Raw genomic sequence first — 11657 nt, forward strand, 5'->3', positions numbered from 1 at the left:
TGAATGAAGAAAAAGCTTTGCCAAAAAGAGAGTCCACCACTGGTCTTTCAAATCAAAATTCCCGCAACTTCACTAGACTCTATCTAGCGCGCGCCGGATCGCGGGCCGGGTGAGGGCGTTATTTCAATTTCAGCACAGGGGGTGGAAACTCCGCTTCTGCATCCGGTCAGACATGGGGAAATTTTGGAAGGTCAAAAGTGCACACTGCTCCCATTTTTCGCGTACAAGGCTATGGACACCGCAACTTCATGGCACACCAGCGAAACAGAGGCGTGGTCATAAATTGGCCTGCGCGCACAGCGTAAAAATATGCAAATAAGCAAATTGTCACAAATTAGCATAATACGCGACGTGATTGAATATGAAATGTATTCATAGAGCTGCGTCTTTGGTAAATTCATGTCATTGATCATTCCCCCGTTCACCCCCCTCAAGGTATTCAGTTGTTTATTCATCTTTTCTTGTTTACATATTTTTTATTCTTTCGCGATTATTACTACATCAATTAATTCCCTTATTTATTTGCTAGATATTTCCCTGGAAGACATTTTGGAAGCTTACAAGAGATTCATTAGTAGGATTGAACTTAAGGGATCTGCTTGCTCTATTGGTGTTCATCACTGCCCATTATTTTCATTACACATCATGAATAGCCACAAATATTTGCTTATTATTAATTTTTTTTGGGGGGTGGGGTAAATACTTAAAATGATGAGAAAAATCTGAGCAAGAGAGCAATCAGGTCATTTTGTCTTTATTTTGAAATTGAAATGAACAATCTGGTGCAAATCTTATGAAGATTTTTTTTTTAAAGTCTGAGTTTGGGATGGGAGCAAAAGAGAGCCCAGTACCCCCCCCCCATGTATTTGCTCTCATCAAGGCTTTCTTAAAGGTCACTTCCAAATAAAATAAAAATTTTGTACCTGCCCACCCCCTATATTTCTCTATCGATTCCACCCCCCCCCCCCCCTCTCTCTCTCTTCCACACACACACATTCCACATAATCATGTGAGCAAACAATTATTCTCATTTCATTTTAATTCCTATCCCACTTTTAAATCAAACTCATTCATGTCTTTAATTCGGCTGCACCTGAATGTCACAGTATGCCATGTTGCAATGGCTTTTATGGGCTATCTTGCCACGCATGTTATTTTGATACTAAATACCTGTTGTACTAGTATTATACCCATGGATACCCGACATACAGAATCAATCAATCAATCAGTAGCACTATCATATTCCAGTCATATAGAAGTAATCTTCAGTGCCATTTCATCACAACACAGTTTGGTAGCAATAACATCATCATCACATATCTTTCACGGAATATAAATTGGTGGATTAATTAAATCACGAATATCAAGATTAGAAAGTAATATTTCAAATTAAAATGTTTATTAATTAATAAATTTTTGAATACATGATAAAAATATTTTTTCTCTTTTTTCTCACCAAAGCATCAAATTACATCAGCAAAATGCCTATAATGAGTGCAAAAGAAATTGCAAGGATATTACAAGAGACGGGATGTATTTTTTTGGTAAAATCTAGAGAAAAAAAATAGAAAAAAAATAAGTATGTATATTCACTTATATAAGGGGGGCATCAAGGATGCCATTAATAAAAAGATTATCGATATACCTCTCAAAGTCAGTTACTCAAATATCAAATCATTATTTTAGCATTTGCTGACAAGAAATAGCCTGCTAATCTAATCGGGGACACTTCATAAAAAAAGGGGAGCACATTGCCACATTTCTCTAAAGAGTGCCTTCCCAAATCTGCACATTAGAAAATCAGTAACAAAGTTGCTTATTGTCTATTGTTGGGAAGTGCTGCTAGAGCTGTGTTCTATTTCCAACAAATTCTTTTATTTTCAGAGCTAATCTAGTTCATTATATGGGACATCGACACTACAGTGTTACAAAAACAAAGAGATTAAAAACGAAAAAAAAATAGTACAACTTTTCACTTCCCCCAGAAAATGAATTCAACAGCTTAATGTCCAGCAATACATAGAGGTTCTTGTTTCATAAAGACTTCAATTATGGTAAATTGGCCCCAAATGTAACTAGCAACTAGCATGGGAACCCCAATTTTGATCTGTTGCTTTAATGTTTCCATAGTAATTACCAGAATTTCAAAGTTAGAATAGTAGTTAGTCTTAAAGGGGAGGTTTACCCTGACAAAAAGTTTATTGTAAAAACTGTAGAAAAAATAGAATAAAAAATATTGCCAAAGGTTTGAGAAAAATTCATCAAATAATTAAAAGATATTAGAATTTCAATTATTTGATTTGTGACGTCATATGCGAGCAGCATTCATACATAGCGAATGGTAAAAAATCAAATAAATGTAATTTTCTCAGAAAATTGAAAATGGTTTTCACTCTACCTTTTGTGTATCAATTGACAAATCATTTCATACCCGATCATGAATAGAAAACAAAATTAGGTCATCAGGAACCATACAAAATTTGAAATTCATACATTTTATATTACATAACACATGGGGCAGCTGCTCGTCTACTATGACGTCACAAATCCAAAGCTTTGAACTCTAATAACTTTCTTACTTTTTAACGGATTTTCCTGAAACCTTCACCAATGTTTTTTTACTAATTTTTCTGCTATTTTTACAACAAAGTTTTCTTCAGGGTGAACTTCCCCTTTAATGAATTGGGGTCCTGGACTGAGAGTGATTTCTTCGCCCTTTGTTCTGTCACATTGTTTTTATTATGCACATTTTTTCAATGAAAATCCATTATTTCTTATCACCTTTATATGTCTGTAGGCATGTATGTTACATAGCCCAGACCTCAGTAAAGGTCCATTCTGCATTGTTTAGATAACCAGAATACAACCTATCCCTTTCAAACTACTAATATTATTCAAAGTTCTTTCACTACCAGTATAAGTACTACATGTAGATGATTAGAACATTGATAAGGGGGGGGGATAAGTGTGCCCTTTGGAAAAATATTTTAATCTTGTGTGAAACCTATGGACCTAAATATCTATACTCCAATTAATTTTTTTTTCAACAGATGTGTAGTTTAAGCATCATTCAATATGTATTGACACATTTATTTAAATTCATTCAAGTTTTTAAATCTGTAATTGCAATGAAGAAACTGCTTGTTATGAACCTGGCCTTCATATTTCTTCTTGATCTGCCCTGGTGATACTCAAACTGCTTGTGAAACCTGCATAGTAAACAAAAAGAGAAAGGAACAAAATGAGCTGCTGATATAAATTATTCTTACTCATCTAGTCCAGTTTATTTAGAAGTTTTAAACTTTTTATGAGCCCCTACTCTTCCATGCAATATTATTTAGAAAATGCACATGTAGTAACTTATGTTGCCAGATAAAAATCATAGATCACTATTATAGATCATTATTCATATAACTTTTTTTTATTAAGTGTGAAAACCCATTCAAATATATATATCGAAAGATTAATCTCAATATTTTGTCCTTTTATTTCTGTCTTCAGAGTAACTGAGTTTTAAAGTGAATTTATGTATGATTAATATAGCTAAGAGACATGGACAAGAAGTATGCATTGATGATAATGGAAATACTGGTGAATTTGAATCCAAAAGAACATTATCTCATCATGGAGCTTTACTTTATGGGATAACATGATTCAGAAAAAAATAGTTTTTTTATATTTTTATGAAAACAAGCATACCTGGCAAGCTTTTAGATCAGATATCCTGTTACTCATCAGATTGTACCTCTTGGTGATGTGCAAATGGTATTTGACTTTGTACTTCTGACTAGGCTGGGACTGCTAAGAACTGGAACCCATTGGATCTGCAATTCAATATACATACAATACTTTACAGTTAAACATTTCAAAAGTGATAAACAAAATTCCTCTCTTAAAACAATTTTTTCAGAGTTCCAGCTTTCAAAATTCCCAACACAAAAAAAGCAGGTCTTGACCAAAAACTAAATGGTTCAAGCATACGCGGCCTACTATAGTGAGGTCTTTTTGTCAATCTTCAATATATATATACACCAAGCCAGCTTTGACAGATGTAGGATAATTATCGTTTGTGTAATGATATGGCTCTCGCTCATTCATCAGTGCGAGACAATCGTTAATTTTTTTGCACTCGTCTATAAACATGTCTGATTTGAATCTCTACATTAAGTGAGTTCCTCTTTAAGTTTGATTTTTATTTTTAAAAAGGGCTAGCTCACTTGCTGGCAGGTTTAAATGACCCTTTGCCTTTCACCACAAATATCAAGTGAGGACAATAAAGATAAATCAATTGGATCAGCTGCTCTCTCTGCTTAGCCTTATACTTAAACAATTCAAAATAGGGCACTATATATTTTCTCAACCTTTCCAAAAAACAATTGAGCAGTTTGAACCCTGACAAATAAATGTTGCCCCCCCCCCCCCCGAAAAAAAAAAGAATCATTAAACTCCGTTGCTAGGCTAATTATATTTTAGTCCAATGGTCCAGCCAGGAACTAAAATAAAGTTAACTTAAATCTTTGTAGAAAAAAAGTCAAACCAGACAGATCTAGAATTTTATTTTTTTAAATCTATGTTCAAGTTAGACCTATCCTAGGGCCTTACTTTTATTTAAAAAAAGAAAAACGTTAATATCTGTCTCAAATCATTCCATGAGCATGGCAAAATCTACCAATATCATTCCAAACAGATTCAGTTTATTTAGATTTAATTTCGTTTCATTTTAAATGCAGATAATTATATTGAAATAGCGGTGTCGAAAAATCAGTACTAGGCCCATGGCCTATAACTTCAAATTTCAACTCAAGCTTGTTTGACAATTAATTTCCAACACCTAATGACCTAGCCTACATCGGCAATTTCGCAGCCGGCTGGCACCGGCGATATCAAAGTCCGCATCCCGCTCTGGCTATATGGTACGGTACCGTATTTGGCTTAATTTTGATGCAGCTTTGCCGTTAAACAAGTCCACATCTACCCCTGATATTTGACAATAAGAACTGAAATACAGATTTAATAAGGGCGGACATGAAGCATCCCAATTAACAAACTTAGTTCTACGAAGAACTATGTTATTTTCTGAGAAAATATGTCAGTCAGATTTCAGACTAATTTAGGATCAGGACAGGAAAAAGAAATGGAAATATGGAAATTGTGGTTTGCGTTGTAAACTGCACATAAAGCCATGCATGCGACGCCGAACCCCAGCAAACACATTACAATTTCAACTAAGATCAAAGTAAGGAATTGAACTTAACTTACTTTTATTCCTATGGAATGTCATTAGATTGATATTAATGTTTCCTCCAAGATTTTCTGCTCCTTTGAAGTTCACTCAGAAATCATGTTTTCAAACATCAATTCTAAAAACAGATAATTAGACTTGCTATTGTATTTCAAAAAGTTGAATTTCGCAGAATCAAAAAGAACGACACTTCGCACAGATATCGTAGGGAATTGTGGGACGGAAAAATTTTTTTAATGCATGACGACATGAATAAAACATTAGCGTTTTATCCAATCATACAAGTGCATTGTGCGTATTTTGACGTCATTACTCATGAATTAAACATTGACCTTCCAAAATCAACCTTCAAATTGGACAAATGGCAGCCATGTTTGTTATGTACAAAACCTATGGAAAATCAAAAACGCGCGAAAAGAGTTGCCTCTCTAGCTCCCTTCGGGAGCTTACGTATACGTAAGATCGTATCTCTGTGTTTCAGCAAGGCCCTATATATGTTTATATAGGGCCTTGAATTTTAGCAGAGTTATCAATAGACAGAGTGGCGAAACCGGAAGTGTGCTCTGATTGGTCCGATATTTCATGGAGCCCCAATTAGTTCCCTCTGGCATATTTTATGCGCTTGTGATCTTCTGCTGGGTGCATACCCCCGGAAATATCAATAAACTACACGTTTTCTCAAATTTAGTGATTAAATACCTCGACACTTTCCACTCGCGGATATATTTTCTAGACGCCAATGTGAGTATTTTAACATATAAAGTTGCCTTTTTGTAGATACATCTGGTGTTATTTTGCATAAATCGGCTTCTAAAATAATGTCGAAAAAAGTGCTTGGTAAGAGAGAAAAACTGCATTTTTTCAAGTTTTGTGTAATCATGTTTTGCACAAATTACCTCAACGTGTTGAAAATAGTGTTTTACTATGACTGTCAAGGTTGAATGATCTTTTAACAACTTATTTAATGTTATTTTGGGGGAAATCCATTTAATTTCTACCAAAAACAGTTCATAAAATTTAGCATATGGGACTACCCTTCATAAGACCCTAGCCAAAGATAAGGAGCTGCGCCGCCGGAACTTTCGGCGGCGGAAACCTTAGCCCACCCTATAGGCCGTAGGCGGTTAATTGCAGGGATGGTGCTACCGATGCCATCATGGGCATGGGTGGAGGCACTTTTTAACTGTCTTTAGTCTAGCCTAGGTATAGTTCTAAGTTGCTAGTCTAAATCTTAAATCTATAGATGGAAATATCTCATCAGAGAGGAAAGTATCCCTATATTATACTGTAGACTCTGTTTTTGTTAATATATTTGTATAAGGCAAATGTGTTAACAATTTTAGGATTAGATTTTTTTATAGAAAACATAGATCTAACGTTAGGCCTAAGTACTCAGGTTAGTAATAAGACTTGAGCACTGCAAGCAGTGCAGTTGCTAGATTAAAATTGTAATCTAACAACTGAACTGCAGACAGTACTCAAGTCTATTTACTCGATCTGGACTAGTCTAGGGTCTAATGTTGGTGAATATCTACAGTAGATGTAGACCTAGTCTAGGCCAAGATTGATTCTAACTAATCGATATTTAGAGGCTAAAATCCAATAAAAGAGCTTAGATCTACCTCTCAAGACAGCAGGTGAATCAATCTAGATTCTAGTTAATACAAACAGAAGGAATGATGACACAAAGTGCTTTGGTCTATGTCCTCAATAGCAGTGATGGTGCTAGATCTACATGTACAAATGATGGTGCTAGATCTACATGTACAAATATATTTATCAGGGACTGCATATTTATTGCTGTATGTAACCCAACTGTGTTTGGTTCATCTAGCTACAAGTTCAGGGCCTCCTGACAGTACTGTAATTTTATTCACTCCTAAGTATATGTCAGTGTAGTATTCAAAATGTGTTAACATGTGCTTTGACCTTAATATGACTATGACAACAATGCTTGCATGGATTGATGATGGAAATGGCACAGGTCTAATGTGTAGCCACATTTTAGCACCTCATATCTTCATTATGGATTATCTGCTGGTAACTGTACTTGATCACTAATTTTGTTATCATAATTGCATGTGTTTTCAAAGATCATGCAATTAAGGTAATGACCTCAGTGACTACAAGTTTTAAGCATCTTTGGAAACAACTAGCTGAACAGAGTTTACTCATTTCAAAGGTGGTTTCTGGTAAGTCATAATCTAATAAACATCTCAGCTGATAATGTTTTAAAAATAATTTATCAGGGAATGAAAGTTAACACAATCAGGAAATAATGCAAGATTGAAAGTAAAATATATTTTCATTCCCCCTTATAATTGTGCAATTTGGAAAGAATGAACAACATATACTGATATGATTTTTATATATGATTGTTCTTTATTTTCATAAATGTATTGTTAGGGTATTTCCTCTTTTTTGTTACAAATGCATCATGTCATTGGGACTATTGTATTACATTTTCAATAAAATTCTCTTATTATCCTTGTGTTAGGATGTACATTTATATTTCCATGTATACCCATCTTTTTTATCTTATATCAAAATGCATTTATGCTATTTTTATATAAAATTCATATGAAACGTATCTCTTTCCTGTCCTCAATGAATTGATTATGTAATTTCCCCTTCAAATGCAATGTACTTGATGGATGGATGGATTACAACATACTGCATTTTGATGCTGATCTCCGATAAAAGAAGAGGAAGAACAAGAAGAAGAAGAAGAAGTGTCTTATTCAAATTTGAAATTCATTATTAAAAAATCTAGTTTAATTAAAATTGATTCAACAGCCTGTTTATTTTTAATCTAATGCATGTGATAATGTAATGGGAAAATTAAAAAAAAAATGTTCACCATTATTCTTTTTACCAAGATATGATTTTCCGATTGAGATTTATTTCATTCTTATTGTCATTCTCGATGTATATATAGGATAGGCATGCGCAATTTAAAAGTTTTTATGAGCTTTATTGGATGTGAAGGATTGAGTGACATAACGCAAGATTAAAAGCAAAGTATTGTTTGAATCCATCTTATCGTGCATAGAGAAATATATTTCTCACATGGAAATCACTTATGATATCTTATTATTGTTTTCTCTTTTAAAAAAGTATCAGGTGATCAGGAGAGGATCCAGCTTTTGCCAAGAGGGGGAAGGGGGTTGGGCAGAATTTTTTCACCAACATTTTCCCCAATCGACTGCTCAAAGTTTATTTTCGTTTGTTCCTTTGAAGGGTTAGACCTAACAGTCACTTCTTTCTTACAAACAACATGAATATATAAAGGCCCTATTTAAACTATTGCGAGCACGAAGCTCGATCTAAAATTTTCAAAAATTTCATGTAGATTTTCCTGAAAAATGAACATTTTTGGGTAATTTGTGATCCTGAACAAAATGCGAATGTAGCTAAATAATTCATGAATAAATAGTATTTTTTTAATATTCATTCTGGCCTGATCGAAAAGGGACCTGTTAAGGATTGTTTGCAGTTAGCCATGACGACGATACATATGAGATCAATCAAGTAATGCAAGCGAGAAGCGCGTGCTGAAAATTTTTGACATTCCGACCTAAAAAAGAAAATTCTAATTTTGTAGTCATGAAGAGAATAATTAAACAATGCGAGCGGGAAAAAAAATTGAGACTTTCATGTAGACCTACAAACGGGACACTATTCATGTTTTGTAAACCATGAAGATGGGTAATTCGGTATCTTCCTACATTAAATATTTTGATATTCTGATCTGAAAAATGTAAAGTGGATATGGAATGCATGTAACAGATGATGCGAAAGTGAAGCGAGAGCTGATATTTCTTGAATTTTTTTAACCTAGGACTGGGACATTCTAAGGACATTATGTCATCATATGAAAATGGTCATCTTTCTATTCCTCTTCCTAAACGCCAAATGAAATTAGAAAAAAAATCATTGAATTATCAAGAATTCTCGAAAATTTTATCGTTTTATTTATTAAGTATTAAGCCCAATGAGATTACGTAATTTGTTGATGTCAAGGCTTGAAAACTTGACATTTAAAGCACTTTTGTAATTATGAATAGGATGCATGAGTTAATATTTTATTAAAAATTCATCAAGGGTTGTAATAAAAAAAACGTTGAATTAAATCGTTTGTAAAGTTTTTTCGACCAATTATGCAATTTTATGTAAATCAATTAACCTATACAGTATGATTTAAACTCTTGTTGTTTTAAATAATTTTTGGAGTAAGTATCAAAGAGATGACTTCAATTTTTCATTGATTTCCCAGAAATCAATGTTTAAATCAAAGAAAATAATGAAAGCTCGATGTCCGAGCTGAAATATGTTTTGTATTATATTAATTTTAGAAACTTGATATTTTAAGCTCCGTATCAGCATAATGAACAAGATATGTATCACAGACATCAAACATGCAATATATTGTGATATGAAAGATACTTTTTGGGGTATTTTCCAACTCTTCCCCTCACATTATTTTATTATTTTATTCACTCGCCTCCCTCCTTCCTCTCTTTTCCCTTTTCCTTTTGTTTTCTTCTCCCCCTTTTTTTGCTCCGCCAATGAGATCCGCCTCTATGGGTTAAGCAGTCTGGTTGTTTTCTCCCTCATTTTAAATATTTGTCCTTGATCTTGCTATAGCTATAGGCTCTCCATCTTAAACATGCATTACAAGCGTCTTTATAAAAGTTTAGACTCTGTTTTTCTTCTTTTTTATTACACTGCACAAGAGAAAGGAAGGTATACATCGGAGAATGAAAGATAGAGAGAGACCCAGAGATGAGAGAGGCAAAGAGAGTGATAAAGGGAGGGGTAGTACTGATAAACATGTAAATTTACAACTAAAAGATTATTGACAATTTCCACCATTTTGCCAGGAGAATTGTCAGATTAAACCAATGAGAGGGAATGGAGGTAAATATTTTTTTAATGTGACAATTATTGTCAATCCGCAAATTTAAAATTAAGTGAAAGTGTTTTTACTAAGAAGATCGAAAAGTTCCAAAAATAAGAGGAAAATAATCAGCATTTAAATAGATGATCATTTCAAAATAAGCCTACATCATTTCACTTAGAATAATGACATTGCGGCTGATGAAAATTAAGATGGAAACAACTATAAATCACATTTCTTTAGATATGTACAAGATATTATGATAATGATGATCAGGCCCAACTGGTTGAAAGGCGATCACCCTCTACATTTTTTTTAAATAGTTCAAACAAAGAAGAGAAAATCAAAGGGAATTTGTACGATTGTATATGTATTGGCACTTTCATTATACCCCCTATTTTTCGTTTGATAAAAAGTGTATATAACGCTTAGATCGTTTGCCCCTATCAAAAAGATGATAGTGCTTATCAAGGGCATCGCCAGGGGGGGGGTGGCAAAAACCGGCTCAATTTTTTAGTTAAAAAAGAAAAGAGAAAGAAAGTATGATGTTCGCCGCCCTAAAACTAGTAATTATAACGATGGCAATGATGATCATAATAAAAATAATGATTTCAATGATAATTATTAATAGTGACAATGATGATAGTCATAATAATGATAATACTAAAGAAAACAACAATAAATTAAGAAATAATTCATCACTAAGACTCCCCTTTTCGTGACATAAAAAAGGACAAGTTTGCCGGCCGATCCGATTACAAAGCCTTTGACATCTTGATTAAATTCTAATATTCAAACTGTTGAAATGATTCGAGTTCATTTTAAGACATGAAATTCGATATGAGTACAATGCTCCTATTTCTAATTGATTGACAGTCAGTGAAAATATTGTAGCTAGGAGTTGCCACCTGTATGGGCCCGAGCCCTAAATCAGCGCAAATAATTATATAGCCCACATTTTCAGGGGACTATATTAAATTCTAACTTTAAATAAAAAACATATATCGTCAAAATATATGCTTTTCCTATATATTTTGTGTGATCACTTATATTTTGCTTCTTGTTTATTATCCCCGTACGATACCGGCGTTGTGATTACAAATTTCAGTGTAGTGTTTCAGAAGTAGAAAACTGCCCTGCCCCCCTCCCTCAAGTTTTCCACTCCATTATGTCTTCGGCATCACCTTGTTAATTTTTGGTATTCCCATATTGTTGCCTATTTTTTTTCTATATTTCCATTTTTTATTTATAAATTAAGTGAATCAAACTTGTATAATTCTTCAAATTAAAATTAAGAAAAAAAAAACGGAATTGAGCTTTAATAAATATTGCCAGACAAACCAAAATGTTAAAGGGGGTTCATCATCAAGCTTTAAACCAAAGAGGAGAAATTACTTTTAGACTCGATTATTATTTCTTCCGGACCTGGTGGGTGTTTCATAAAGCTGTTCGTAAGTTAAGAGCGATTTTAAGAACGACTGGTGAACCTTTCTCATGGTAAAATATATTCACCAT

The sequence above is a fragment of the Lytechinus variegatus genome, chromosome 16 (genome assembly GCF_018143015.1).
Source record: "Lytechinus variegatus isolate NC3 chromosome 16, Lvar_3.0, whole genome shotgun sequence".
In the NCBI taxonomy this organism is placed as follows: Eukaryota; Metazoa; Echinodermata; class Echinoidea; order Temnopleuroida; family Toxopneustidae; genus Lytechinus; species Lytechinus variegatus.